This window comes from Vanellus vanellus (genome assembly GCF_965231255.1).
Source record: "Vanellus vanellus genome assembly, chromosome: 2".
Classification (NCBI taxonomy): Eukaryota; Metazoa; Chordata; class Aves; order Charadriiformes; family Charadriidae; genus Vanellus; species Vanellus vanellus.
Window position 1 is genome coordinate 75,664,938 of NC_138906.1, and position 27,675 is coordinate 75,692,612.

The following is a 27,675-nucleotide window of genomic DNA, read 5'->3' on the forward strand; positions in this document are numbered from 1 at the left end:
ACCCCTCTGCAGCTCCCGTTATTCAGAGGTGTAGCTGGGGGCAGAGTTCATCGTGCCAGTCTGTCTTTTGAGGAACAGCTTGGGTTGGTTTTGCTGTTTTTTTCTGAGGGTGTGATGACCAGGCTGTGGAAAAGGTGTTCAGAGGGCTGGAGCCATTGTGGCATGGCTGGTCTCTTCCTACCTGGAGCTGGTGGGATATTGAGGAGGAAGGAGTGAAACTGTAGTTGTAATTGTAAGCACCACCCTTGGCCCTAAGTTTGGTCAAGTGGATGTTTTCTTGTCTTGAAACACCATCTGCTTGCTACTGTTTATATTCCACGGCAACCCTAGCACATTCAGGTGGTCCGTGCTACTGGGCCACCCGTGGTCGCAGCCAGAACGCAGTCGGTCTCGGGAACCAGGTGTGCCCAAAGTGACTCCCAGGCACTGACAAACCAAAGCAGGCAGAGGTGGGGAAACACTGGTGTTTTTTCAGTGGCCTGCCTGTTTCAGGCGTGCTTCTGCAGCTTAGGGGCTCAGGCTTCAGGGTTTATTTTCTCTCTTGTAAGAGTGGAGGAAAAGCAAGGGTCTAAGCAGGCTCTGAGAGGTTATGTAGGGACCAGCGTGCACAGCCTGACTTTAAGGAGCCTTGAGCCCTCCTCACCAAAGCCATCTTTCCAGCTTGGGAGGAAGGTGGCCTCTGTTTTCACAGCACCCCAGGGTGAGTTAACAGAAAACGGCCAGTGGTTCTGGGTACTTCAAGTGTTTATGCCACTTATCTGGTACCTAAAGATGGAGGTTTTGAAGACACTTTTTATTTTTTTTTCTTTCAGCTGCTAATCTTAAAGTGGCAGGAGCCTGCGCTTGTGGGAAGGTTGCACTAAGGTACCTCAAGGGGCTTTAAATTTTAGTGAGAGCTATGTGAGATACCTTCTGCATCATGTTAGCAAAGCTGAAATTCAACTGATGCATCTTTGCAGAAAATAAAAAATAATGCTTTATGATAAAATAAAAAAAAAAAAGAGGAAAGCCTGTGAACCGGCAGGACAGCGTTACAAGCGAAGCGCAACCTTGCAGCTTCCCCTTGTGTTCTTTCACTTCGCTTTTCCAGTCGGTCACGAGAGCTGGAGCAGAGGGCGGCCACCGACCCTCCCCGTCTCACATCGCCCTCACAGGGCGGGTGCCGTGCATCCCGCTGGGGGGTTGCCATGCCTGGCGTGAGTTTTGCTCCCCGACAGGCACGTGTGGGAGCTGGTGGGAGCCCAGGTGGCAGACCCGCCGCTGCATGGGCTGGGCAGATGACTCACAGAAGCTGAGTTTCCACCCTACCAGCAGGCAGCAAAGCGAGCAGCGATGCTGCCGGTCCTCTGCAGGGTGACGTGAGCCTCCCCGAGGCAGCCCTTCATACCTTGGTGGGAGGATAAGGGAGGAGGTGTAAATCACAGCTGGGTTTCCACACAGTAACCTGCAGGCCTTTACCTCCGCACAATGTTTCACAACTGGCACGGCGGGCCAAGAGGTGACTTTTGTGCTCCTACGTGTTTTCCCACCCAGGTTGGCTCAGTCATAGAATCATAGAACGGTTTAGGTTGGAAAGGACTTGGAAGATCATCCTTGAACCTCCAGGGATGGGGCCTCAACAACCTCTCTGGGCAACCTGTTCCAGTGCCTTACCACCCTCAAAGTGAAAAATTTCTTCCTAATGTTCAATCTGAACCTGCCGTCTTCCAGTTTAAAGCCATTCCCTCTCGTCCTATTGCTACATGCCCCAGTAAAAAGTCCTTCCCCAGCTCTCCTGTAGGCCCCCTTTAGGTACTGGAAGGCCGCAATAAGATCTCCCTGGAGCCTTCTCTTCTCCAAGCTGAACAGCCCCAACTCTTTCAGCCTCTCCTCATAGGAGAGGTGCTCCAGCCCTTGGATCATCTTTGTGGCCCTCCTCTGGATGCGCTCCAGCAGGTCCATGTCCTTCTTATGTTGGGGACTCCAGAGCTGGATGCAGTACTCCGGGTGGGGTCTCATGAAAGTCCTTCATAAAAGTCAGCGGGCAGCAGATTTCTTGCGTAACCACTGCTCAGTGACGCAAAATGAGAGAAAAGAAGAATTGAAACAGGTGGGCTGTTGGGTTCTCCCTTTCTTATGCTTAAGGGCTGTGTGCAGGTGTGAAGCACCAAAGGTGAAAATCTCAGCTACTGCCATTGACTTCGGTTTTCTTCCCCTTAATTTTTTATTTCCACCGTTACTGGATAGGATGGGTTCAGCCTGTGGACACCTGTATCCCACCACTCTTTTACAGGATGCCTCCCAGTGTCTTTGTCGGGATGAGGACAAGTGCTTCCTATGGAAACCAGGTGCAGCTCAGCCCATGGGACTCGTTACCACCTCTGGCATCATTAGTGTACCGAGGGATGAGTGAGGAGGCTCTTGCAGGAAGACCGCTCACGGCTTGCAACTGCAAAAATCCCAAAGCTAAACAGCAGAAAGCTGGCTGGATGAATGCAGAAAGCGCTTGGAAATAAACACCCCATGGAGGCGCAGCCAACCTTTTCGAAATCGGTTTAAAGCAACCGGCGACTGTGTCCTCCTCCATGTGTGTTGAGCCACGGTAGGGGCTGGCGTCCCTGGCAAGGTGTGCAGGGGGTACAGTGGGTCCCTCTCCCAGCTGGGACGCCCCCTCTGGGGCTGTCACATAGAGATGTGACGTGGTACCACCAGCCGGTTGTGCTGGTGGCCAAAAGCCTACCATCCCAGGGGCTGGAGCAAAGTTGAGGATGTTGGGCAAGACGCGGAGCCGAGCCCGGCGTCTCCAGCCGGTGTCAGGGGAGGGCGAGGGCACGGTGGGGTTGTGTGAGATGTCGTCCTGCATGCGTGCGTCTGCCTTGCAACGCTTTTAAAGTGCTAACATGTTTTACGATGCGGTGTGAGCAAAACAAAATAGTGGCTCCTGGCTCCTCGTAACTTGTGTAAATTCCAGATGTGACAATCCTTTTACTGGCAAACGGAGCTGTTTATCCCCACACTCTCCTCGCGTTGAATTAGCTCCTGCTAGGAAGAGCTTGCTGAAAATGTGCCTGCATTGCTACTAAATAATTGTCCCTCTGCCCCTTCCTGGAGCTGCACATAAAAAGTGCAATCCAAATTCCTGGGCAAACCATGCAGGGCCCTGGAGAGCACTTCCCCCCCCCTCCCGCCCCCCCTCCCCCCTTCAGGAGTTGAACGTCATTCCTAAAGGATAATGCAGGATTAGGGCAAGGGGGAAAACGAGTGGCTTAAACGTATCCGAACTGCAGTGAGGCTCAGCAAAATGTATCCTTGTTCCCACCCCTGGCCCTCTCTGTTGGTTTTGGGTTTGTTTTTTTTTTTTAAATAAAATTTTTCTTTCTTGCAAGGGGAAGGAGGAAAGAGGGCCTCCGGATTGTGAAAGGGGCAGAAGAGGAACAGTGTGAGTTCCCCGAAAGCCCCCAGCCCCGGTGGCCTTGCCTGCCACCACATGGCACTGCACATGGGAAACCCTTCCCGGCCCTTCCCACTCATCCTCCCCCACCTCCTCCTCCTCTCCCTGAACACACAGGCGCTAGTTATTAGGGATTAGGTGGAACAGATGCATGTAAGATGCTTACGGCCTTTTCCAGACACAAGGCCACTTTCCAATCAGCTCAGAGGAAACAGGGTAATTAGACGGAGTCACAGGCAGGGAGCAGAGGGGAATTAGCCTGTTACCCAACCAGAGACTACAAGCCCACCTCTTTCACCCCCCTCTGCTATTTTCCCCCTCCATTTCTCTACTTATTCTGTCATTTCAACCTTTTTTTTTTTTTTTTCCCCCTTTTCTTTCCTTTTTCCAGGAGGCAGCTTTCCAGGTCAGGCCTCTGCAGCTGAAACTGCCCGTGACGATGCATCAGCTGTGTCCTTTAGAAAAGGTGTCCTCTCTTGGACATGCTGCTGGGGTGTTGTGCCCCCCACCTCCCCACGAGTGAGCTCAGAGCTTCTGGTTGATGACAGTGGGTGGGTTGATGAATTTGGGTTAACTCTTCCCCCTCCTCCTCATAAACCAGCTTCACCTGCTGGTGCAGTTATTGCCCCGTAAGCTGATGATAGCAGTTACAGATGTCTGAGAGGAGGAGGAGGAGTGCTGGGCTTTGAAGGGAAAGATGCCTTGCTTGTCATTTGCCTGCCCTAAAAAGCATATTAAGGCAGCTTTGGCTTGAGTGCCCTGCAGGCAGAAATTCTGAATGGGGACAGGCTGGTCCCAAAAAGCCTCAGCTGTTGGGGTTGCTGTCCCCCACCCACTGGAGTACAACCACTGCATACTGGGGGCTTGTCGTGGTTTGGGCAGGGCTGCTGTTCCCAGACTGTGTCATGCTTGATGGCTCTGTGATGGAGCAGGGGGGATTTTTCTTTTCCAATGTTTTTTAAAAAATTACCTGGGTGTGATTGCACTTCAGCGCATGTTCATCTTTGGAGGCATCTTGCTGCGTAAAGTCCTCCAAACATGGAGAGCCGTCCTGTCACCACGATGCACGGGGCAGCTGTGACAAGGTAGTGGTGATCAGGCATTAGGGGTGGTGATTAAGAAGCTGGCTATTGCATTTATTACCACCTCCTCCCACGAGTGCCTGCCTCGCTTGTTTAGTTTCTGTGGCCTGTCTGTACTGCTGTTTATTGGGAGAGCAATGCTCTTCTCTGAGATGTTTAGTTTCAAAACCATCAAGATGTCCCCAGGGCGTTTGAAAGGGGACGTGCTGTGTCATGAAAGGCAGTGTTCCGCATGAAAGGTTTCTTTCCAAGTGGCAGGTCAGTTGGGCAGTAAACACACGAAGGAAGATCACCATCCCAGCTGTAATTGAGCAGAGAGGGGCTGACCCCTGTTTCGAGGCAAAGAAACTGGCTAGTGTCTGAACTTCCCCAGACCAAGGTGCCGCTCCTCGCTGGTGGTACCCTTTTGCACATCCTGTAGATAATTTTCTGAGATTGACGCTAACCTCTTCTCATAAGCATGCACGAGCACCGAGTGTTGAAATCCACTCAAGAGCTGGATGGAAAATTTGTGACAATGGTTTGCTGTCAGGAAATGCTGGTTCAGCAAGAGGAAAAGATGTCAACTTCAACAGTAAAAAAAGGATCAGAAAGAAGCAGAAAATAATAATAATAAAAAGATACTATTGAAGATATTCCCTTGAGGGCTTTTTGAAGCAGTGGATTTTATTTTTCAGTGCTCTGTTTTTATTGTTCATTGGCATATGGGATGGACACTGACAGAGCAGAGGCTGCACCATCTTTTTCCTGTGGTTTTTCCTCAGTACGTGGCAGGTAATAGCTTCTGCGCACCCAACACTCCCTGCCCAATGCATGCAATATCTGAGACTTTAACGGTGTGGATGGAGGGAGAGGAACTCTCTCTGATGTCCCCTCTTCCTTAAGGAAGAGCAATGTGCTTCCGTGGAGTACAAAACTCCATGTGGAGGCATGCTGGGGTCTGTCCTGGAGCTGGCTTATCTCCTCCACTGACACCCTGCGCTCCTGGCTGTGTGGGTTAGCTGACGACCTAGTAAATCCATCAGCTCCCCCCGGCTCTCAGCATACTGCTCATCTATGTGTCTCCAGCTCCTTGGGTCCAGTAATTCTAAAACCAGCATCTTTCCCGAGCAGCCAAGTCCTCGCAGGAGTTAAAGCATAAATACCCAGGACAGGAACAAGACATGGGTGCCCTGGAAGAATAAACCCTTGTTGCGTGGTAAGGAGGTGTAGCGTCGGTTACTGCTCTGCATTTTTTCTGTCTGCCAAACACATGACGTTGAAAAGTCAACAGACAAAAATATATATGTTGAAGTAAAAACCTAAGCAAAACAGTAGTCTAGGGCAGTTCTGGAAACAGCCAACCAAAAAAAGTCCTCCAAAATACGTGGCTTTGCTACCCAGGGTGGTTGGCTGAGTCAGGACCACCCCAATTAGAGTTAAAAACAGAGCAGAGTGCTATGTGCATTTTAGCGTACATTGCAGAAACAGATTATTAGTTAGATGGCGATTAAAATGATTGACTAGTCTAATCTGTGCCCTGGTATAGTGCCAGAGCAGCAGTTTATGTGCTTCTGCCTCCTCCCCATGTTGTTTCAGAAACAGGATGGCATTTAGATGGGGTTGTGGGGAAGTATGGCAGCACCTGGGACGGGACTTCTCTCGCTGGCCTTGGGCCACTGGTGGCCTGAATTCCCCTCTGGGACGTGGGATGGTGAGAGGAGAAGGAGCCCAGCGCTTCCCATCCCAGCTGGTGAATGGGGCCAGGCTTGTGTTGGACTGCACGTGAATGCACCAGCCCAGATGCTCACACCTAGTCCCATGTCCGCTTGTTCCTAGGAAGGAAAGCTAGAAGATTTCTGAGGTTTTCTTTGGTATTTCGTGTCACGGTGAGGTTCCTGTCTTGGAAGTGATGCTTGTATTTTATTCTCCTTTTTCAGCACTGCCCCCTCAGGTGGAGGATACAGGAGGGGAGCATCATTTTTATGATAACAAGGATGAGTCCTTTGAGATGCTGACTCCGCTCAGCTGGCATACGGGATGCTGTGACCGGCCTGCCGTGTTTTCTGTCTTTCTCTGGGACCACTGAACTAAGTACTGCAGTGCTAACATGTAACAGATAGCTTAGTGATAGACGCACTGGCAGAACCAACATGTTTTACAGAGGTTAATGAGTTTTGTAGCTGTTACCTATTACCAGGACAGGGACTGCCTACACGTGTTCCTATGTCTTATTGCCGTAGCAATGCTTGTCCTGGAAACCTGCTCATCTGCTTTCCCCCAGGCGCTTGTCTGCTTTCCCCCTCTTTACAGTTTCTCCAGGCCATGCTGCCCATTTAGCATTTCCCTGAGCTACAGGGGACAGACTGAGCGTCTGGGAATGTGTGCACACCTCAGATGACCCGAAACAGCCTGCTTTTTTTTCCCTGTTACCGGATCACTCAGGTGCTCTTGCTTTGAATCTCCCTCTTTGTTACCTACCGGGGCATTTTTAGCTGGAAGCGTGTCGGGACAGGGACAGTTTGACACAAGCATGTACAGCATGGAGGAGCAGTCTGACCTGCTTGCTTACAGGCTCCACGCGCTGCTGCTCTAACGACGATGGTGGTTTTTCATGAGTGTTATTGGAAGAAGGAAGTAACTGTTTGCAGTAAGCCATGTATTAATTGGGAGCTGGATTTTTGGGGACCTTTTGCCTGTTTGTCTTCCTCTCTGGGTGACTTGCCCCTAAGTGGGATGCTTTGCAGCCCCGATCCTTTGTCAGCCCTGCCAGGGTCTGGCATTTGTCAGTCACTTGGAAGACAGGAGCTCAAGCGAGAGCTTTTCCCAGTTGCCAAACATGGTCCATATTTAGGGAGGCTTTTGGTCCCAACCTCAGAGGAGCTGTTGGTGTTCTTGCTGCTGGGTGATGCTCCTGCCAGCCTGGGGGTGAAAGAGGAGAGACAGGGATGTCCAAGGCTCTCGGCTAGATAACGCCTGGATTTCACCTCCGGCACGTGATGCAGCTGTTTTGCAGCTTGTGCAGGCAAACGCTGTTGAAAACTGAAGGGGCACGGGAGAAGAGGAAGAAACACTTCGTTGCTCCTCTCCCCTCCTCTGCCTGTTCTTGTCATGCTGCTGTTCTCCTCCTCCTGCCCCGCTCCCCAGCTATTTGGCAGAATCGCTGCCATTGCAAATGTACGTGACTAATCTGTTACTTGAGGAACGGGAAGGCAGATTCACAGGCACGAATGACCCAGGCTCTCAGGAAGCCGATGGGATTCTCTGCTGGGAAAAGTTTTTTTTTCAGAGGGCTGCTCCCCTTGTTAAATGATGGGAGAGATACTCATCTGAGCGTTAGATGGGATGGATAGGGTTTCTGTTAAAGAGGTGGCCATCTTCTTCCCAGCCCCGGAGGCAGATGTGCTGCAGCAGGACAGCATGTCCTCCCCCTTCTCCCCCCCAGACATGTGGATGCCGTTCCCTTGCGGTGGCACGGTGCCATTAGCCGCGGCGTGCTCGCTTGAGGAGGGAGTGCAGAGGCTCTGGAAGGTCTGGGTGTGAGATTAGGGCAGATCCTTACTCGTTCATCTCCAAACCAGCTCACGCAGAGGCCCGAGGCTGTGGGACCTGAATGTTCTGACCTGAATACAGCCAGGCGCCTGCGCTGCAAGCCTGGTCCTCATCTCCCTCGGCCACTTTGCCTTGCTCTGTTTGAGCTGTGCATCCTTAAGTGATTCAGGGGCTCGGGGCCAGAGGGCTCTCTGCCTGGCCGAGCTGATCCCGAAGAGAAGGGGTGATGTGCCAGGAGGTCTGGGAGGCAAATGTCATTTCATCACTGTTCTCCTGGGAGAGGTAGAGGGATCCAGCATGGGAACAACGGGGGTGGGGGACAAGGGTTAATGAGGAGAAATGGGATAAATTAAAGCAGGGAAAATGTAGGCTAAGTATTGGGGAAAAACATATGTTTTATAATAAATATTACATGTTTAAGTGCTTGCAAGCCAAGAATTATTTGCTCAAAAAAAGAAAATAAGTAAATTCCAGAGAATGACTAAATTATTGGACACAGTTCCTAACTAGGTACCTAGAAAATGTGTTGAATCAGGCTGTCAGTGTGAATTACTAGCCCGGCTCTGGAAAATGTACCCTAGGGAGCACCAGCTTTCCTGGTTTTCCACTGATCATAATGCCAAAGTGAAATCTCCTGAGGCAAAGGGCTTGCACATTAACTAACTTACAGTGCCATCTAGCCCCGTCTGAGACATAAGGCGTTTATGAGTGGTTGCTAATTTTGTTCCTGTAACTGGGAGGCTGAGTCACTTTAGTTCAAACCCACCTCTTAGGTCATGTGCTTGTGGATGTAAGTGTATCTTGGAGTACATCCGTACGTTCGCTGGGATGTATTTTTAAAGACTCGTCCACGAGTCATAAACATAAATGCCTGACTGGGAGCCACCCCAGCTGGACAAATCCTACGTGTTTTCACGGCCACTTGGGGTGGGGAGGGCAGCTCAGTGTTGCTCAAGCCTGCCTGACGCTTCCCATTGATAACGACCTTACTAGGGATGGCTTAGAAATTTGCCAGTCTGTGACTGCTTGGGCTGGGAGCGTTGGGTGCTGGGTGCTCGCTGCAGGCTACTTCTACGAAGCTTCCCCCAGAGCAGCGTTCCTGCCCTTCCCGAGGGTGGGCTGTGGACTGATGCCTGGGTTTGCTCATTCTGAAAAAAAAAAAAATAAAAATAAAATACAGGCGGCAAATACAAAAGCGATAGTGCTGCCGCCGCCGCCGTTCATCTTGCGAAACACGGTGGGGGAAGAGGGTGGTGGCTCTGGCTCCCACTGCCCACGCTGTGCTGTGGCTGCATCCCTGCGCCCTTCACCGCCCCCGCTGCAGATGCATCCTCCCCTGACAGGTGATGGGGACATGGGGCAACCTCCAGTGACCTGCCACAGGCCAGGGGGTGGAGAAAGATGCCGTGGGCTCCCCCGTGCAAGGGTTTGGCCCCCTGAGGTCTGGGAGAGTCCTAAAGCTGCTGTGTCGGGTCTGTGCCCGCGTGGGCCCGGAGGGCTTCAGGGGGGCTGTGGGTTTGGTACAATGTCATGTTTTTGAGTCTGCTAAGCTGGTGTCAGCCTTTCTTTTCTGTCTTGCAAAAGACTAATGCAGGGAAGGTGCCAGACTGCCAAAGGTGGCAAAGCAACCTTTACCTACAGAGGAGAGCACCCGTTATCCTCACCGGGCTTGGATTACAAGAGTGTTCTTTTGCACTTTCTCCTTTATGTTTCTTTTTTGCCTCCTTGTGTGCTCGCAGTAATGGCTGTAACCAGACAGATGCTAACGGCCTGGAATGAAGTCGACTGCAATTACATCCTAAGGGAGTTGCTCGACGGGGGTTTTGTGAAGGCAGGACGCAGGCTTTGGTGGAGCCTGTCGCTGCTGCACATGTGCTGTGAGACCTCCAAGTGCACTCACCCTGCTTTGTGGGAACGAGGAGCAGAAGGCTCAGAAATACAGCCAGTCTGCTGCACATCTGGAGGCAGTAACGTGAGGCAAAGTATACACCTCCTGTACTCGAACGAGATGTTTTCTTGCATTAGCGATTTCAGCGCATCGGCACCAAAGTGCTGCCTTTTAAATGCACTCGTGCCGCATCCCCGTGCTCCATGCCGGTCCCAACCTTCTCCAAGCACCTTTACAAAGGTGCTTGGAGCTGGGTTGCAGGGTCAGGCCTCTCTCTGCGGTGCTTTTGCCTTCGTTCCTTTATCTCCCAAAGCAGCAAGAAGCACATGCTGCGGCAACGTAATCATTTAATCCAGGCTGGTGAAACCTGTTCTCCAGATGAACAACTGACAGATCATTTGCTCCGTAGCTCTGCATATGAATGCAATGTTTGTTGGGGCGGCTGGATGTCGGTGCCAGCTTTCCACTCCTGCTTCCAGCAAAGCCAAACAGCAGCCTGACCGTGAATCTGCTTCCAGCTCCTTCCTCCGCTCCCCGCAACATGCTCGCTGCAGCCGCGTTAGTCCTGGGGCTCTCCCTCCTTGGCCGCTCACTGCTGCTGGCGATGTGGTAGGTGCGCAGATAGATACCGGCCAGGTGAAAGCAGTCCTCGGAGAAGGGCAGCAGGCTGGTGGAGCTCGGGATGGGAACATGTTTGCCTGGGGAGGCAGGTGATACCTGAAAGGGTGCAGCCAAAACTAACAAAGGTGTGTTCACAGATAGATAGGGTTTGATCTTTAGCCCCTGATACAAACCTTACTTTGGCTGGGGAGGCGGCTCTGCCAAGCCCCGTTCGTAAGGGCGTAACAGCCTGGCAGGCAGCTGGGGATGGACGTGCCAGCCGTGGGCTGGAGAGGGGACATTTGCAGTGGCCGCCGGTACATGTGTCCAGAGCCCGTGAGTTCTTGCGCATCGTGCAAATGCGTGTGCTCATGTAGGTTTTCTGAGTGCCCAGCACTAAAAATCTGTCTTCTCCCAAGCACCAGAGTTAGTCCTAGTGGGCAGCCTGTCCTGCTCTGCTACGGGAGGCTGCTAGCCCTTGTCTGCTGCTTCTCTGGTTTCAGCTTCCATCTCTCTTCCAGATTTTGTAATGCGAGTAGCCCGGGCTGCTAAGTAACAGCTGACAATCTCACAGCACAGCCGATGGCATGGTGGTGGCGCACAACCAGGGAGAGGACTCTGGTGTGCTCCTGGTGGCAGCCACTGCTCTGGCAAACAGCGTTAGAAACTCTCCAGGTGATTATGCAACAATTTTGCTGCCATCTTCTTTCTTTTTTGGCTTAAGGAACAAGCCCAAACATTGGGCTGAGGCTCTTCCAGGGCCGGTTTACGCCCCTTGAATTGCTTGATCTGCTTGCATTGCCTCTAAGGATGGAGGGCAGAAAGAAGCTGCTTGCCTTCAGATTGCAATCCAGATTTCTTTAAAACACCTTTTTCAAGAAGGGCACGTGTTCAATATTTTCAGGGCCAGCTCTGTGGGGCTGGCTCAGCCTCCAGAAACACTTTCCAAAGCTTGTTCTCCAGAATAGTGCGCTCTAAAATGCGTTGCATCCCCCTGCACTGACTGGCCCAACCTCCTACCCTGGCCGTACAACAGGGTTTTTCTTTCAGCTCAGATGACGGTGGTCTCATGCAGATGGCTGTGGAAGGCCCCCTTGCAAGACCAGCTCTCCTTCCAAGCTTGGTTAGCTTGGCATCATCTGAACTGTGTGAGGCAAAGAGCTTTGAGGGCCCTTGCTCCAATTTTGTGGTAGCCCTGTTTGCCCTCTGTTTTGGTCTCTCTCCCATCAATAGTTCTAGATGGTGTAGATGGTTTTTAATGGACACATTTGATTGCTCACAGATGATGTCAGATTAACAAACTTGGACACGTAAAGTAACCTGGTCACCTACCAACTGGCAGTAGGTGGGAGTACAAGCACCCGCCATGGCTTTGCCAGTGCAGCTGTCCTGGAGCAATCACCTCCGTAGATGAAACCAGTGTTCAGTTCAGGGTTTGACCCATCAGCTGGGACTCTAAAATCTGTTCCAGCTGCCATCATACTACTGGTTTTACTGTTTTCAGCTGAAGCGTAGTAAAGGCGTTGGAAACCCGCATTGATTGATTTGAATGGACTTAGGATCCATATTGTTTTATGATCCTAAGATCCATATTAGGATCTGTGTTTGTTGCACATTTACAGAGCTCAGCTGCTTTTTCTTTCTTGCTCCCTCTTACGCACCTCTGGTGCCTGGCTCCGTGCTAGATGAAAGCCCGTGGGGCGTTCAGGGAGTGCAGGTCTGGGCCATGTATCACCCTGTCGCCAGGACCGAGCTGGGAGAGGTCAGTACATGTGCACAGCTCAGAGCAACGCGTGCTTAGGGGGGATGGGGAGTTTAAAAGGATCACTGGTATTTTATCTGCAGTTTAGCATGGCTCAGGTTTGTCAGCAAGACACCACAGTCCTGGAATTTCAAGCCTGAGGTGGAGCTGGGAAAGAAATCCTAGAGATCCTGGGTCTCTGTCTAGGGCTTTGGACACAGCACTTGTTATGTGGAGCCCATTTGGACCTATTCACCCCCCTGCCTCTGCCACGATTTTTTGGGGCAAGCATTATCGAATAAGGAAGTGAGTAAATCTTGCTTGAAGTTTTTTTTCTTGCTATCCCCCCTGTCCCACCCCCAAGCTCCCCACGGCAGGTGCTAAAGAGACAAAAGTCAGCGCTCCTGCAGAGCAAGATTAGCAGCGCACAAAATGATCTCACTCCTCCTCCTGCATCTCAGAGCCTGGACAGCCCCCCATCTCCCCAGCTTTGCAGCCCAGCTGTCCCCAACCCCAGACCACAGGGAAGGATAGCAGCAGGCTGCTCGCTGCTCTGCTGCCCGGGCGATGGAGAAGATAATGGGAAGGATTTCTTGGTACAAGTATGAGCATGAACCCTCTGAAGAAATATTAGGTCTAGTTGCAGTGGAAAGAAAAGAAAAATAAAGCAAGCGCACACATATACACACAGACGACCTCAGCCTCCTGTGACACTGGAGGGTTCGGTGGTGTCTGAATTTTTTCTCAGCTGCCGGTCCTTTGAATCTTGACACTGCTCCACCGCTGGAGCAACAGCTGGAGTGCTGAGGTGCACCACGGCGCTGCCAGGTCTCCTCGCTGCAGATCAAGCCTTGCACTGTGATACTCAGGGATTTCCTTGAAGCCCTTGTGCCTCTGCCCAAATGCTGAGATCGCCTGAGAATCTTGGCTTTCAACATAAGAAAAAGGGGGGGGAGGAGGTGGAAGCTAATTAAGAAGAAAAGGTTTCTAGCACTCATGATTGTGTAGGGAAATTTAAAAATGGGAAATGAGTGTGACCTATAGTAAAATAATAAGCAAAAGTATATTCTACCTTTTTGCCCCAGGTGGGGCTGTGAGAATTGTTCAGATGATGGGCGGGAGAAAACAGAGCCCCGCTCAGCACCGCAGCCCTGTTGCCACGGCAGAAGAAAGAGCAGTGAAAACTTATGTTGCTAAGTTGTGACAGCCGGTGGCTTTAGCTATGGTGAATGACACGGTTGGTGCTTCCTACTCCTGGCTGCTCCCTTTTGCCAAAGTTTACTGCAGTGGTGGTGGTGATGGCCCAAGGAAAGGTATGGTGGTCCATCACAGATTACCTCCTAAGCCTTAGGATGTTTTGCTAAGTGAGGTGCCAGTCCAGTCTGTGGAAATCTGTCTTGATGTTTGTTTTTTTTTTTAAATGTTAGACCCTGCCTGCAAAGATGACGTTTTTCCTGGCCTCACTTTTCAGTATTGCTGCTGTTCTTTCCATCCTCTATCTTCATTGCTTCCACTGTAGGTACAGATACATGAGTTTTCAATACCTGCAAGTTTCCATCCTGTTCGTTGGCAGTGCTCTGCACAAAAGGGACCAGGAGAAGTTGGAGATGCTGCAGGTAAGCATCCGACAAGTAATCCTCGCTTCCTCAACGAGGCAGTGTTTTTTGCATGGTTAGGGCAGTGGAAACAGGACTCATGAGTGACAGAGCAAAAAATCAGTGATTACTATTTGGCAGGAGCTACTCAAACTTTGTCAAGCTGGGCAAGTATCTCCATTGTGGTCTCTGACTCACAATTCAAATATGCTGGGAACATTTGAGGGGGCTGGGTCAGTTCTTTAAGCAGTGGGAAAAACAAGGCTCTAATACATCACGGCATAGCTTTGGGTCTCTGCTCTACTGTTCTGCTTTTCCTTAAGGAAACTGGTGTGGCTGGCAGTGGGGAGAGGGAGGTGTCGTGAAACCACACACACACGCACACACACACACACACATGTGATTTTGATCCCTCCTAACAGCGTTGCAGGCTCATTTGGCTGCGGTGGCTGAGCTGAACCACTTCTGACTTGCCCTCCCTAAGGTGAACGGAGGATGAGGATGTGCGCTGCGGCTGGTGACAGCTCGGTCTCCACCTGGGCTGCAGCAGCCTGGCTGAGGTATGCAATGCAGAGGACCTCATGGAAGGGCTCACCGGCCCTTTCCGGCTACTCTGGACCACTCTGTGGGCACAAGAGCATCACAAACGGGCTGGTTAAACCAGGTTTGCAGCTCTGGTGTGTCATTATGGTGGCAAAAAGCAGCCGGGCTGTCTTGGTGAATCAAGCTGTGAGGGTAGGAAGGGTTGCCGGCAGCTCAGGTCTCCCCGTTCCTTGCACCGCTGCAGATAAAGCTGTGAAGCTGCTCGGGGAGGGTGGGGGGAGATGCACTTACGCCCTCACTGAAGGTGCTTTCTGCTGATACGGCACGTTCCTGCGCACGGAGGGGAAGGCAGATATGGCCAGACATCCTCTCCCAGATCCTGTTGCGTGGGTGAGAGCGGCTGCTGGTGGTGGGGTTGCTCCTCTGTGCTCCTCCAGCTGGAGGCAACCACCCGCTCAGGGATGTTTCCCAGCAAATACGATTGCAAAGCAGGAAGATGCTTTCAGCCCATGGCTTTGCACTTTCTGCACCCGGAAGGGGCCAGAGGGAGAACTGGGAAATGGCGCTGGAGGAGCATGGCCAAAAATGAGCAAGACCAGGCGAGGAGCGGCCATATGGCAGACGAGCTGTTGTCTCCACAGTTAAGCCAAGTGCTTGGGATGCGAGAGGCTCGGCTGTGCTCGGTTCAGAGCCTGGCTTCCTGTGTGTTCCTCCCCGCTATGATTTTGACCAGAAATTCCATTTTTGACCTGAAAAATCTTCCAGATGAAAATTTAATTACAAAAGTGATGTATTCCCACAAGAAACTTCAGTGTCAGCAAATAAGCATTTTTTTTTTTATGAAAAACTGGTTTATTCACGCACACAAAAAACTGGCTCCCATTGATTTCATGCTAGAGCATTACCCTGGTAAAATTTCCAGTGTTTCATTTAATAAAAAATGATTTTGATTTGCAATTAGCATCCATTAGGCATACAAGTCGCAAAGAATTGATACCGACACTGCGGTCCTCCCGTACTGGATACAGTTTGTCGGCGAGTTATTAAATCATGACCTACATTATGCCTGTGATTTATAAATGCAAGCGTTTTCCTCCAGCCGATGTGATTTGTAACACGGACTTTGTAAATATTTTCCGTATGCAAAGGTCTTTGCTTGCGGTTGTTATTGGTTCCATATTTACTTGGGATCTTCGCATGCAGAGGATGGCTTTTGGCTTGTGCAGAGGAACTTCTCTGAGGCTGGACCATTTCCCCTCTCACAACGAGTCTCTTCAGGATTGTGTGTAATGCACAGAAAGCCTGCTAGGGGCAAGGGGCTTTTCCGCGTAACAGAAAACTTTGCAAGCTCATTAATAAAGGCCAAATAAAATAAAGCTCAGAAAGTCAACATGTTTGAAAAGAGATGCCGTTCTGGGAAAGAAGCGGAGATGGGGTGTGTATTTATGTGAACAAAAGAAGTCTAAACTGTAAACTATAATATATCTTTTAGCTCATTAATGCGTCTGATGCTGACTAATTCCAGGGGTGTTCCTGCTGCCCGGCAGCAAAAGTGCAAATAAGTGGACAGCTGTGATTTAGTGCCAAATATTTAAACGCATCGTGACAATTCAGGCCACCCACACTCTTAAGTAAATACAATTTCTGGAGAGTCATTTCAGACTGGACTGAAGTGCAGAGCAGCCACTTTCACGTGCATCTGGGCCAAACAGTTTTCAAGTATTTGGGACCCAACTACCCTCTGTTACACCCTGGGAGCCCCCATTCACTCCACAAAGTTTGAACTATGTAGCTGAGGCCAGAGCTGACTCTTGATGCTAATCTGACTTTTTCTAGCTCAGTAAGTACAATTTTGCATGTAAATGTGAATGTGGAACAGATCTGGACTCGATTAGCTCCTGAGTCCTTGACAGAAAGCCATAATTGTTTATCCAGATGATTCTTCTTTGTCTCTCTTTTATTTTCTCTACACTTTAAAACCAAGGTTTTAATGGGCTTGTAAAATAAATACATGCGTGTAGATTACAGTGGTATAAAAGGTGTGAGGAAAGGCCTTCCCTTCTCCTCAGCAGGAGTAAATGCTCGCTTGGTGCACGCTTAAGTTGCAGTCTGCAGAGCCTTGGGCAGGGGTGGCTGTGGATCCCACGGTAGAAGGGAGGGTATTTCCAAGACAACGCTTAGCCCGGGGCTGCCATTACAGATGTGAAGGACCTGCGATATATATCTTTTTTTTTCCTGGTAGGCAGTGAAATCTGTGCTAGTGGCAATAGCTGGGGCACAGGGTTGTTGGGGGAGGGGCAAAGCAGGGAATATGAAAAAAAAAAATTAAATTTATCAGGGTAATCTAGTCTAGGAGCACAAGTACTAAAACATGTTAATCACAGTCATATGGTTATGTGTCACTGCAGGGCAGAATTAAGGCTATTTGTATGCCTTAGTTGCACATTGCCACACTTCAACAAGTTTGAGTTTATTTTAAGCATAACTTTAACTCTGAATTCCCTGGGTTTGTAATGCATGATCTGGAAATAAGTGCAACCTCTTCATGTTGTACTTTACTCTTAAATTAGGCTTTCTACTTTAGCTCCGTTTCTGTTGGCTCGGCAATAGCATGGGCTGTCATTTCCTGCCCTGCCGGGTTTGCTGTTTAAATGGAGAAGGCGGTGTATCCGAATAAAAGAATACGGCAGTAAAAGCAGGGGTGGGAGATGGATGGCACGTGCAATGAGGACTTCTAGGGCTGCTGTGTGCACAGCCTGGTTACTGCTTTAACTGCCCATGCCCAGCTATCTCCTGCGCGATGGATACCCTTGGCACACAGATGTTTTTGCAGGGGGTAGAAGAGAACCCACATGGGATTGGAAGCTGAAATTCAGTTTTATGCTGTGGAAGTGACATCATGATGCCCACTCCCAGTAAGGCCACTGGATTTGGTGGGATGATGCTCAGCTCACACCAGGGTACCTGTGAGCTCAGCCAGCAGCTCTGGGGCTACGTGCTGTAGCTCTCCAATGGAGCGGTTCCACCTGGCCTGGCTGGGCACAGCCAGCCAGGCAGCTTGCCCAGGGATAGGGGCACAGGGACAGTCCTCTGCAAGCGAAATGACTCCGTTTGCCTCCATGCAGGGGAAATTGCCTCCTGCCTCTTTTGACGAGGAGGGCTGGTGGCTCAGTGAGCTCTGGGGACGGAGTCGGCACCCTGGCTGTTTTTAACATGGGTTTCTTCGGACAAGGTTCCTTCTTGATAGGAGGGAACTGGCATCACCCCTGGAGCTCCTCTGCTTCTGCCTTGGCTTCTGCCTGCAGCCATCGCCTCCTCCTCCCAGTCCTGAGCCCTGTCCTGCTGGGCTTCTTGCTGCACATCCAGAGACACAGTGCACATGTACCCTCTCTCCCCCATGCATGCTCCCCCACTCTCCCTCATTTCCCTCCCCATACACACATGCCCTACCCCCTGACTAAAGCAAAATTGCCCTTTTTTTGGCAGCTGGCCTTCCCAGGGGCCCAGACTAACAGAAGCCTGAGCCCTGACTCTGCCTGTGCCTTGGCCAAAGCGGAGCAACTCCTTGCTGACAGATAACGTTGCCTTAAAGGAGAAGGGATTTTTTATTTCCCCATCTATTTCCCCATTGCGCTCACCCATTCGTTTCCCATCTCCTGTGGGTAGGGGGGTGCTCGTGCCGGGGGACTTGCCGCCACCCAGTCACCTACTGGGAGTTCCCCTCTTCCCCGCAGGCTTGTTCCTGGCTGTGGAGTTCGTCTCTGAGCCAAGTCTCCTGTAATTAATGCAAGCCTCGCTGTTGACGTTCAGCGAGCTTTGGATAAGGCCTTTCCAGGACTTGCAGCTTTCCTCCAGCTCGGTCCTCGCACGCCAAGTGATGAGGCTTCCAGAGCTTCTCCCACGGGATGGCTCCAATGCATGCATCTCACTGTCAGGAAGCTATTCCTGCCGTTCGGCCTAAATTTTCCCCTTTTCAAATGTCATCCCGGCACTCCTTAGCATGCGCTTTCTGTGCTTCTCGCTCCCTCTGAGCAGGCTGATGCTTTTCCCTCTGCTGCCTGGGCTCTTCTGGTGCTTGCTGGCTGTCACCCGCTTTTCTCGCACCCGCCTCAGCTTAGACAGTCCGGGCACATTACCTTACGCCTCATTTCCCTTTATAAATCAACCCCCCCGGCCATTTTTTTCTTTTTTTTTTTTTTTTTTCTTTTTTCTCCTTTTCCCTCCTCCCAGTGACACAGGAGTGATTTTTGGGTGTATGTCCCACAGCGTAGAACATTTTTCTCTTGTGTTTGTGCTGACAAGGTTTTTACTGTAAAGTGCTGGCATTTATTTGTTGCTGTAAGCCGCCAGCTCTTTAGGTAACAAAGGTTGGGGATGGTAAATGCACAACCACCTTTGAGCTGGAGGTCCTACTCAGCTGGTGCCGCTCTCATGCAGACTCTCCGATGTCAAATACGGGTTCAGCTCCTGCTGTTGCCTTCCCCTGTGTGGAGGCATGATCACTCGCCCCTGTGCGTCCTTCTTCCTGTGGACTTCAAGGATCTGAGAGTACTAACTCTCTGCCGAGTTTGGTCTGCGTGGGCAATGGTCTCGAGTTTGGGGGGGACAGGGAGGGAAGAGGGGCAGGCTCTGCCCCACGCTGTGCACATGCGGAAGGACTGCATGTGCCTAATTTCTTTATCAAGCCAGGCTGAAGGTGCTTCCTTCTGAGCACCAGAATGGAAAAGAGTAAGTGACAGCTCGCTTTCCCTCCTCTGTCCAACTCCTGTGCCACAGCATGGATGTGGATTTTGTTCAAGAGCAGGACCCGGGGCGAAAGTCTGAGCTGCCCTCCCACTCGCACTGCCACCGGTTTTGTGCTCTTGCTCCACCAGAGCCAGAAATGGAAAGTTTTGCCATGCAAAGCGGCAAACATGACCGTGGAGGTTGCCATGACAGCTCCAAGGAGAAACTGGGTCAGCCCTGCAGCTTGTGGAGGGGACCAGCCGTGGCTGCCTGGTGGGCACCCGTAAGCCCACAGGAGCAAACACGTCCCAGCACTTGTTATTGAGCTGACTGTATTGGTTCTTTATTTCCCTGCAGGAAACAAAAGAGTTGTTAACTTGGTCACCGTTTAAACTTAGTGCAGCCAAAATGGTCGATTGTAACCCACAGCACTGCCATGGCAACAGAAATACATATATATATTTGAACGTGCAATGAGAACAACTTTTCTTGCCCATAAGTAACTCTTCAGAGGAGAAGATTTTGGGAAAGTAGAATTAGGAATGAAATACTGAGGGGACTTGAGATACCAGGCCAGAAGAGTTGAATACAGGATCATTTCAAAGTTAAAAGGAAAGCCAAGGATGGATGCTGAGGCTGAGAAGGTGCTTCAGCCTGTGAATTTCCTTAAATAATAGCGGCCTCCACGGGCTTAAGACCAGGTTTAGAAATGTTTTGATGTCAAAATAAGTTTCTCAAAAGGCAAAACTGGGTGTTCATTGATTATTGACCCCTTTGGAGAATGTGGTCACAAGTGTTTCAGGTGATCATGGCTGAGAGCTGTGGAAGAGCTATTCTTTTTTCCAGCCATTTAGCCTCCTCACCTTCTTTATCTTCCCTTCCAGGGTATTACAGTGATCTGTTAATTCCCTTTTTCTCCTCCTGCTTGCCACTTTTTAGACAGATGATGCCAGTGTCTGGGATCTGGGTACCATCACAGGAGAAGAAGAGGGATGGGTGAGGCACGTCCACCACTGCCTGCAGTGGAATCCGAAGTCACCGCTGTTCCTTTCCTTTGGCATCACCCATAACGCTGTTGTCTGGTTTCTGTGCAAGGGAAGGACACCCACCTCTTTGCAGGTCCTGTATTATCAGCAGTTTCACAACAAGAGGGTTTTAGGCTTAACTTTGGCTCTACTTTTGTGTTGATATCACTGACGGCTAATAGTCTTACCCGTTTAACAGTGCGACTATACAATCTGTGGTTATTACCATGTACAAGACACTACATACTTTTGTAGAGATTTTTTGGAGAAGTTGCGTGTGTGAAATACAAATGAATGCATTGACCTGCATTTTGTACACGCATGTATGCACGCACACACACACTCACATACAAGCGTGGATTTAGTTGCAAGCTCTGCTCCATAAAAGTGGTGTTTATTTTAAAGATTTCGCTGCTGCTTTCTGCAGCCTCTTCGCTGTCACAGAGGCAAGGAGCACCAGAGGGTTTGCCCCGCAGGGTACCAACAGCTTGGTACGCACTTTGCGTTGCGTGGCTGGAGGGTCACTGAGCCTGGTGTCACCCAGCCAGGAGCAGAGTTGCTCCTCTGCTGCTAGCGACCTTGTGGTAGTGACCTGGCCCTTAGGAAGAGGTATCTCTGTTCCCATGTAGATAGCAACTTCTGGGACAGTGGTTTAGCCACAACAGTGAAATGACGACCCTTGTTTGGGCTCGCTGAACACTGCCACCGTACAAATAGTAGTTATTTGGCATCAAATGGAGCCCTGGCTGAATCGGCTGGCTCAGAGGCTGGGCTGGGTGCAAGGTCTCCCAGCGTGGGGATGGAGCCCCTCTGAGGCATCAAAACACGCAAATCCTTCCTGCCAGCTTCCTCCCTGCCTGTTTTTCCTTTCTGTCTTGGACATCGTCTCCTCTCTGAGTTCATCTGGAATCATTTCTTTCCAATGTTTCTAGAATCCCAGAAGGAAGCTTAATCGCTTCAGCATCCTCCTCATGCAAAGCATACCTGGGGTGCTGGATGGCTGAGTAACCTCTCATGCACTGAAAGTCATTAGCATTTGAATTAGTGACATGAGGATAATGGGCGATTATCCCATTTAACAGCTGTTGAGTGCTGTTAAAGGGACACCTTCAAGAAGAAGCAACAAAAATGTAGTGGATTTTTCTTTTTTAGTAAGGGCTTCCGTGCCTCGTATGAATACTGACATCCTCTCGTGTTTGAAAAGTGGTGCAGTTACTACAGGGACATCTTATAATCTTTAAACCTCTTCCCTGTAGAGAGCTGGAAACCTAAATACACCCACAGTGTGCCAGCAGATGAGAGTGAGAAAGTGGAACTGTCCCCAAACAGAAAGAGAAGTGGTCCCGGGTATTTGGGAGCCAGGCTAAGCCAAATGTAAAGGGAAGCAGTCATAAGAAAGCTGCAAAAATAAGCAAAAGTTAAAGCATCCCCTCTGCTCTGGAGCGCTTCGGCCGTAAGGGATATTTGTGGGATGGGCCTGACGTTGGTAGAAATGTGGCTGTTTCAAGAGGAAGGATGAGACAGGCACCAGTGAGAAACCCCAGAGTAGTATAAAGGATGAGCAAAAAATCCTTTCCCTGAGGATTTTGCCAGATGCAGAGAAGTGCATTTTGAAAATGTAGGATCTATCATGCTTATAAGAAAATCTTTCTGTATGCAGGGCATTTTTTCAAAAGAAGACTTAAGTGAGTAGGAATTATTACAGTTATTAGTGTAGGTGATGCTGCAATACAGATAAATTTCTGTCATGGTCCATGACTCCATTTCTCTTGACAGTGTGTTAAGCAGAAGACAAAATACTGGTCCTTGTCATCACAAGGAAGCGTTGTCTGGACTCCCGCGTCAAAAATGTTAAAACATAACTCTCCCTTCCTCCCACTTAAGAGTCTCAAACATGACTTATTTTGAGGGTCTGCCTTTTAGGCTAAGCTGAACAAGCTGAGGATGCTGCACTTTCACAAGGATTCATCCTATGCCAGCTCCCACCGGGGTGCTGGTGACCAGCCTCTCAGCCTTTCAGAAATTATGACCCCTCATTCAGGTGCGTTGCTGACGCCCGACCCCCTTTCCAAAAGCTGTCTCAGACTGGTGCCCCGAAATGTGTGTGGAAAGTTGGCTTCCACTCCTCCCCCAGACAGCAGCATCTCACACAAAACGGATATACCCACCCCCCCACCCTCCCCCAGGCTTTCATCCTCAGCAGAGAGTAAAACGGGCACAGCGACATGAGCAAAGTGAAGTGGCTTTTTTGTTCCCACGTGGTGCTTTTGGGAGAGCAGAAGTGCTGTGCTGGATCAAGGCAGCAGTGGCCAAGTACCCAGGGCTTTCGGGCCAAGGCAAAACTCTTCACTTGAGACAATTAAGGGTTAAACTGTCCGGAGAGGGACCTTCTTCCCAACCATCATTCAGTGACCAGCATCACATTCTGAGACCTGAGGGCTCTTATCCTTCTCAAAGCTAACTGGCAAAGCTATCTCTCACCTGCATGTGTGGAGCCCTAAGCCGGGGCACAAGGTGTGCCTCGGGGCAGGTTAACCCTGCAGGGTGAGAAAATCAGTTTAAGTTGGTGAGGTTGTCCCTGGAGCAGAAGTGATGAGAGTGGGCAAACAGAAATATTTCTCTAGCGTTTTCTGTGCAGCTGGCTGGTTTGGCTTCCTCTAGGCTTGTGGGGGTAAACCTTTTCTAACCAGCCAGAGGAACCTATGAGGTAAAAGATTTTTCCACATGTCTTTTCCATCTCTTTCAATACCATTTTTGTCATCTGTCTCTCTAATCTCTTCTTTCTCTTTCAATAAACATCCTTTGAGGTGGGTGCAGTGGCAACACCCGAGCACAGGTGAGGATATAGAAATATTTATAATTTTAATAATATCCTTCTTATTATTTCCACCCTAATTATTTTTACTGTCTGTGATGACCACTTATGGTCGAAAGAATGTAAGCATTATTTCCATACAAAGTAGTGGTACCAACAAAGATGAAGATATCTGGTTTTAACGTTACTTGTTTCTAAGTAAGCCTTTTTCATACCATCCTTGCCACTTATCTGACCATTAAATCTGCAAATACATGCGAACGGTATTTACTGTGTTGTTACATGTACCTCGAAGCAGATGGTGAGCCAGTACCAAAGCTCACATTTTTACACCTTTATGCAACATCTGGGGAGCTGGATTAAATTTCTGCCTGGCTTGGGGCTTCACACAGAGCTCTGCACCTCACAACTGCTGCCAATCCTGACTGCATTATTTCGGGGTATTTTTCTTCACACAGTATTAATGAAGGAATGTTGACAACACGTCCTCCACCTCCCTGTCTGTCGCCATTCTCCCCCCACCCTCCAACGTAATATTTCCAAAGAGGCCAAGATTTTGAGCCATCACTGTGTGCATTGCTGGTCACCTGGATGTCCTCTTGCTTTTTCCATACTAGGTGGCCCAGTTCAGCTGATATTGCAGCATCCCCATGTGCTGTGCATGGGCTGTACAGCGAGGCAGATGCAGGGAGCTGGGGGTGCCGCAGGACTGAGCCCAGGGCAGAGGGATGAGCCACCTTTGCTCACCCACATGGGAAAAGGAGTGGGAAGCACATCTCGCTGCTCTGGGACACGAGCCGAGCCTGTAGAAAGACTCCTCGTGACATTAAACCATCTGAAGGGCCATTGTTAATCACCATAAGGAGATCAGGCAGGTCTGTCCTGTAACCAGGGCTAGCAGCAGGCTGCGTGGGGCTCGGGTGACACTGAGGACACCAGGAGCTGCTTTGACTCATCCACACACAGAGCAGGAAGGAGAGGGCGATGGCAGAAGGGCTTCCCAAGCCAGGGCCTGAACCCCAGCCCGTTTAAGAGATGCTGAAGCCCTCTTGCCATGGCCACATAGGGGCAGTGCCTAATCCTGCGGGCATCCCTGCTGTGCCGTAGCCACTGGCAGGGCGAGGGTCCACGTCAGCCTGCAGGCTGTGCTGCTGACCCTCGTGGTTTGTCCTACAGGTTCACCCACTGCTCCCAGACATAGCCTTTTCTTTACCAACCTCCGTGCATCCCCTGCTCAAAGCCTGTGGGGTTGAGCGTGTGAGGTGGGTGTTGCCAGCAAAAGTGAAACCCACCTGTGGAGTTTCCTTGGGAGAACCCTCCCTGCTGACGAGTTCAGGAGTGAAGCAGCACTGAAACCTACTCATGTTTCCTTGGGCAACACCCAGGCCCGGGGGAAAATCTCCCAGGAGATCACCCTCAAACACACACACACAGCCCTCACCCCGGAGCTCTGCCCTTCTGCTTGCCACCCAAGAGCAGAGGATTATTAGGCATAAAGGATTCATTCACTGAAATTTGACCTGCGTAGTGTGGATGTCTTCTTCTGGAATCGTTACCACAGGTCCCCTTTTCAGAGAGATGCACAATGTATCTGACATTTGCTTTGGGACGAGCTGAATTGCACCTTCAATGCATCTGTTTCTTGAATGGATCTGACATCTTTGTATGGCCAGATGAATTCCTTCACCCCACAAAGCCACCCTTCTTATCTCTGCTGCCTTCATTGCCATTCCTCCCCTGCAGCACCCACACTCATTTTCATCATCTTTACTCTCTTTTTATCACTCTGTTTTCGTGGGCCTCAGCTGTGGCTCACTCCTTCCCATCCGTGTCGTCCTTCTTTCTCCTGTACAGTGCCTCATTGTGTCAGTGTCCACTCCTTGGAGCCTGTGCTTCTCCACGATTCTGTGTGTCTTTCTGCCTGTTTTTTGCTGGCATAATGTATTGCAATCCTCAGTCTTCCTATGCACAGATCCTCACAGACTCTCCTCCCCACGTCCTCCCTTTATCCCGCTTTCTTCCCCTGGGTAATAGTTTGCTGCCTCTTTGCTGAACCCGGTCCTTTGGGCAACACCCGTGATAGTTCCCCCAAGCTCTGCCTGCACAGCAGGCTCCAGCGCAACATGCCATGACCCAGCTTATCTCCCAGCCAGCCAGCAGCCAAACGCTGGCGGACAGATCTTCATGGACAGAAGAAGGAACTTTATTGGAAAGATCCTTAGCTGATGTAACTTGTCATTTTAGAGGGGAAAGCAGGCTTTGGGATGTGTAGTCCTGACACTCTACAGTCAATACACCTCCCTGGGATTCCCCGGGCTTCCTTCTCTCTACGTTCCCCACCTTGGCCAAGGCCAGGCACAGGAGTACCCATTGCATGTCCCCTGTGTCCTCAACCAAGCACAGGACTCCTCAGGGCCCTTTCTCCAGTAGCTGCTGAGTGCAGGGATCCATTTATAACCTTATATCCATCACACAGGAGTGGCACGGAGGGTAGGTACACTGAAACCCTGCTCTGAAACTGTGGAGCGCGATGCAGAGCAGTGAGCTCAGCAAGTTTGGGGCGTGTTCTCCCATCTAGTGTTGGACTTGTTCAGCTGGGGCTGGACCTTCTTTTAAACTAACCCCCCCAGTCCCCAGTGCCCCAACGAGCCCTTTGTCTTCTGCTGCTTCAGACCCAGTGACGGGAACTGCCAGGGAGAGACCAGCTTCAGGCCACGGGCTGTTTTGCCTTGTGGCTGAGGAAGTGCTGTTTATTACCTCTTTCCGTGAAAAAACACAATCCCCCAAGGTGGCCGCACTCTGACACTGTCCCACTGTTATAACAACGGCTGACAGATGCTTTTTCAGCTCTTGGGCAATATTCAGGCCATTTTGGTAGTGAGATACAACAGAACAAGGAGCCACACAGGTCAAGGAGAGCTGTCTGGTGAAGACAGCAGTGTTTGGAAAGAGGGTGTTTCCCTAGGCACCACCTCAGAGATGTCTGTCATTTATTTCAGATTTAATCAGGGTACCACTGGCAGCACTAAAGCAGACTAAGTCTCAGCTCCAAAAAACACGTGACTCCACATAGGGCCCCCATGTTTAAATGCATGGACATCCGCTGGTTTACCTCCAGACCAGAAAGAGCAGTGCCTATTATTTCTTCCTGCCATGAGAGACATTGCAATGGTCTGCTAGCAGCCTTTGCATAGCCAGAACGTGCAGTGAGTACGCTCTGGACATCAGTCCCGTGGCTCTCAGCATGGGTGTGCCAGCACGGCAGTGTTTCTGGAAGCACGGCTCCAAATTGTATTCGAAATAATTAAAGGGAGGGTGCCAGGTAGACGGGAACAGTCTTTTTTTCAGTGGTGCCCAGGAATAGAACAAGAGGTAACAGGCACAAACTTGAACATAGGAAGTTCCACCTAAACATGAGGAGGGACTTCTTCACTCTGAGGGTGACAGAGCACTGGAACAGGCTGCCCAGAGAGGCTGTGGAGTCTCCCACACTGGAGACATTCAAAACCCGCCTGGACGCCGTCCTGTGCAACCTGCTGTAGGTGACCCTGCTCTGGCAGGGGGGTTGGACTAGAAGATGTCCAGAGGTCCCTTCCAACCCTGACCATTCTGTGATTCTGTGATTGCACTGATTTACCCCTATCCTGCTCTCAAACACACACAGGCATCTGCGGGAGAGGGGAGATACCCCTCCCGCACAGGCATCAGCTGGATGATGGCGTGCGGTTGACTGGGGGGGAAAGGAATGCAGCATCTCCTGGTGACTGAGAAAGTTTGGGTGGTTTTGCACATAGGAAGCTCCTTTAAATGTGTTTCCTCCCACCGCCTGGCCTTTTGTTTTTCAGCCATTCTTGATGCTGGCGTTGGAAAGATGAACTCCCCAAAAGTGAACTTCCTCTCCTACTATAAACTGACCCTCGGGGGTTGCTATAGTGACTGCAGAGCGGCCAGCGAGCTGTGTAAACACTCCCTCCCGCTTCCCATCCCACTGCGCCCGAGAGGCCGAGCCGCGGGATGCGCACAGCAACCTGGGTTGTGCAGGCGGTTGTGAAATGCAAACCCAGCCATCCCTCTGCTTCCTCCCCGCTTCCCCCCGCGGGGAGGCAAAGGCAGCAGGCGGGCAGCAGGCACAAACACGCCCGCCCCTGACGAATTCGGGCACACGGCGCGGTGCCGCAGAAACCAAACCCAGACGCTCACCTGGGGAGGTTGAGCAAGGTGGGGAAATGTATGGTGCAACCGGATCCTCTGCAACACCTCATTCCCGTGGCCTCGCTAACAGTTGAGCTTCCAGCTGTGCGGGGGGAGCCGTGCGGTACACACACTCTCACAGCTCCTTCCCTGTAATTAATTCAAACAATCGACCGAGTGTGAAATCCATCGGTTTCTGGGTCCTCTGTTGCTCACTTTGATGTTAGCCCTTCGTCTTTCATTTTTTTCTTCCTTTTTTCAAAAACGCATTTCATTAAAGTCTGTAGCTGACTCTCTGAGTCACTTTCCAAAGGCTGATGCTTGTGTGTGACTGTATCCATCCCTGTAAAACCGAGTCAGACATTTCAGCAGCAGTAGTCTGGGCAACACATTGAAGCACCCAGGGAGGTGTTTCCCAAGCAGAGCGGGGTATGCATCCCCTAGGGCTACTGCAGATGTTCTTCCAAAATGGCAGGTACTGCCTAGCCGGGGATTTTGTGAGAGGTGAG

General features: G+C 50.6%; 1 long non-coding RNA gene across 3 annotated transcripts in view; it reads left to right on the forward strand.

Moving 5' to 3' along the window:
* The window catches only part of LOC309686828, a 40,063-nt gene extending 12,829 nt beyond the window's left edge, over positions 1–27,234 (forward strand). The window contains exons 2-4 of one of the 3 annotated variants that reach the window (XR_014270583.1): positions 13,792–13,888; positions 14,290–14,427; positions 26,821–27,234. This is a non-coding gene — a long non-coding RNA (uncharacterized lncRNA). Of the gene's footprint in view, positions 1–13,791; positions 13,889–14,289; positions 14,428–15,558; positions 15,797–26,820 lie in introns of those variants that run through there. The other 2 variants (XR_014270585.1, XR_014270584.1) reach the window with 2 other exon arrangements.
* Positions 27,235–27,675: the final 441 nt, after the last annotated feature.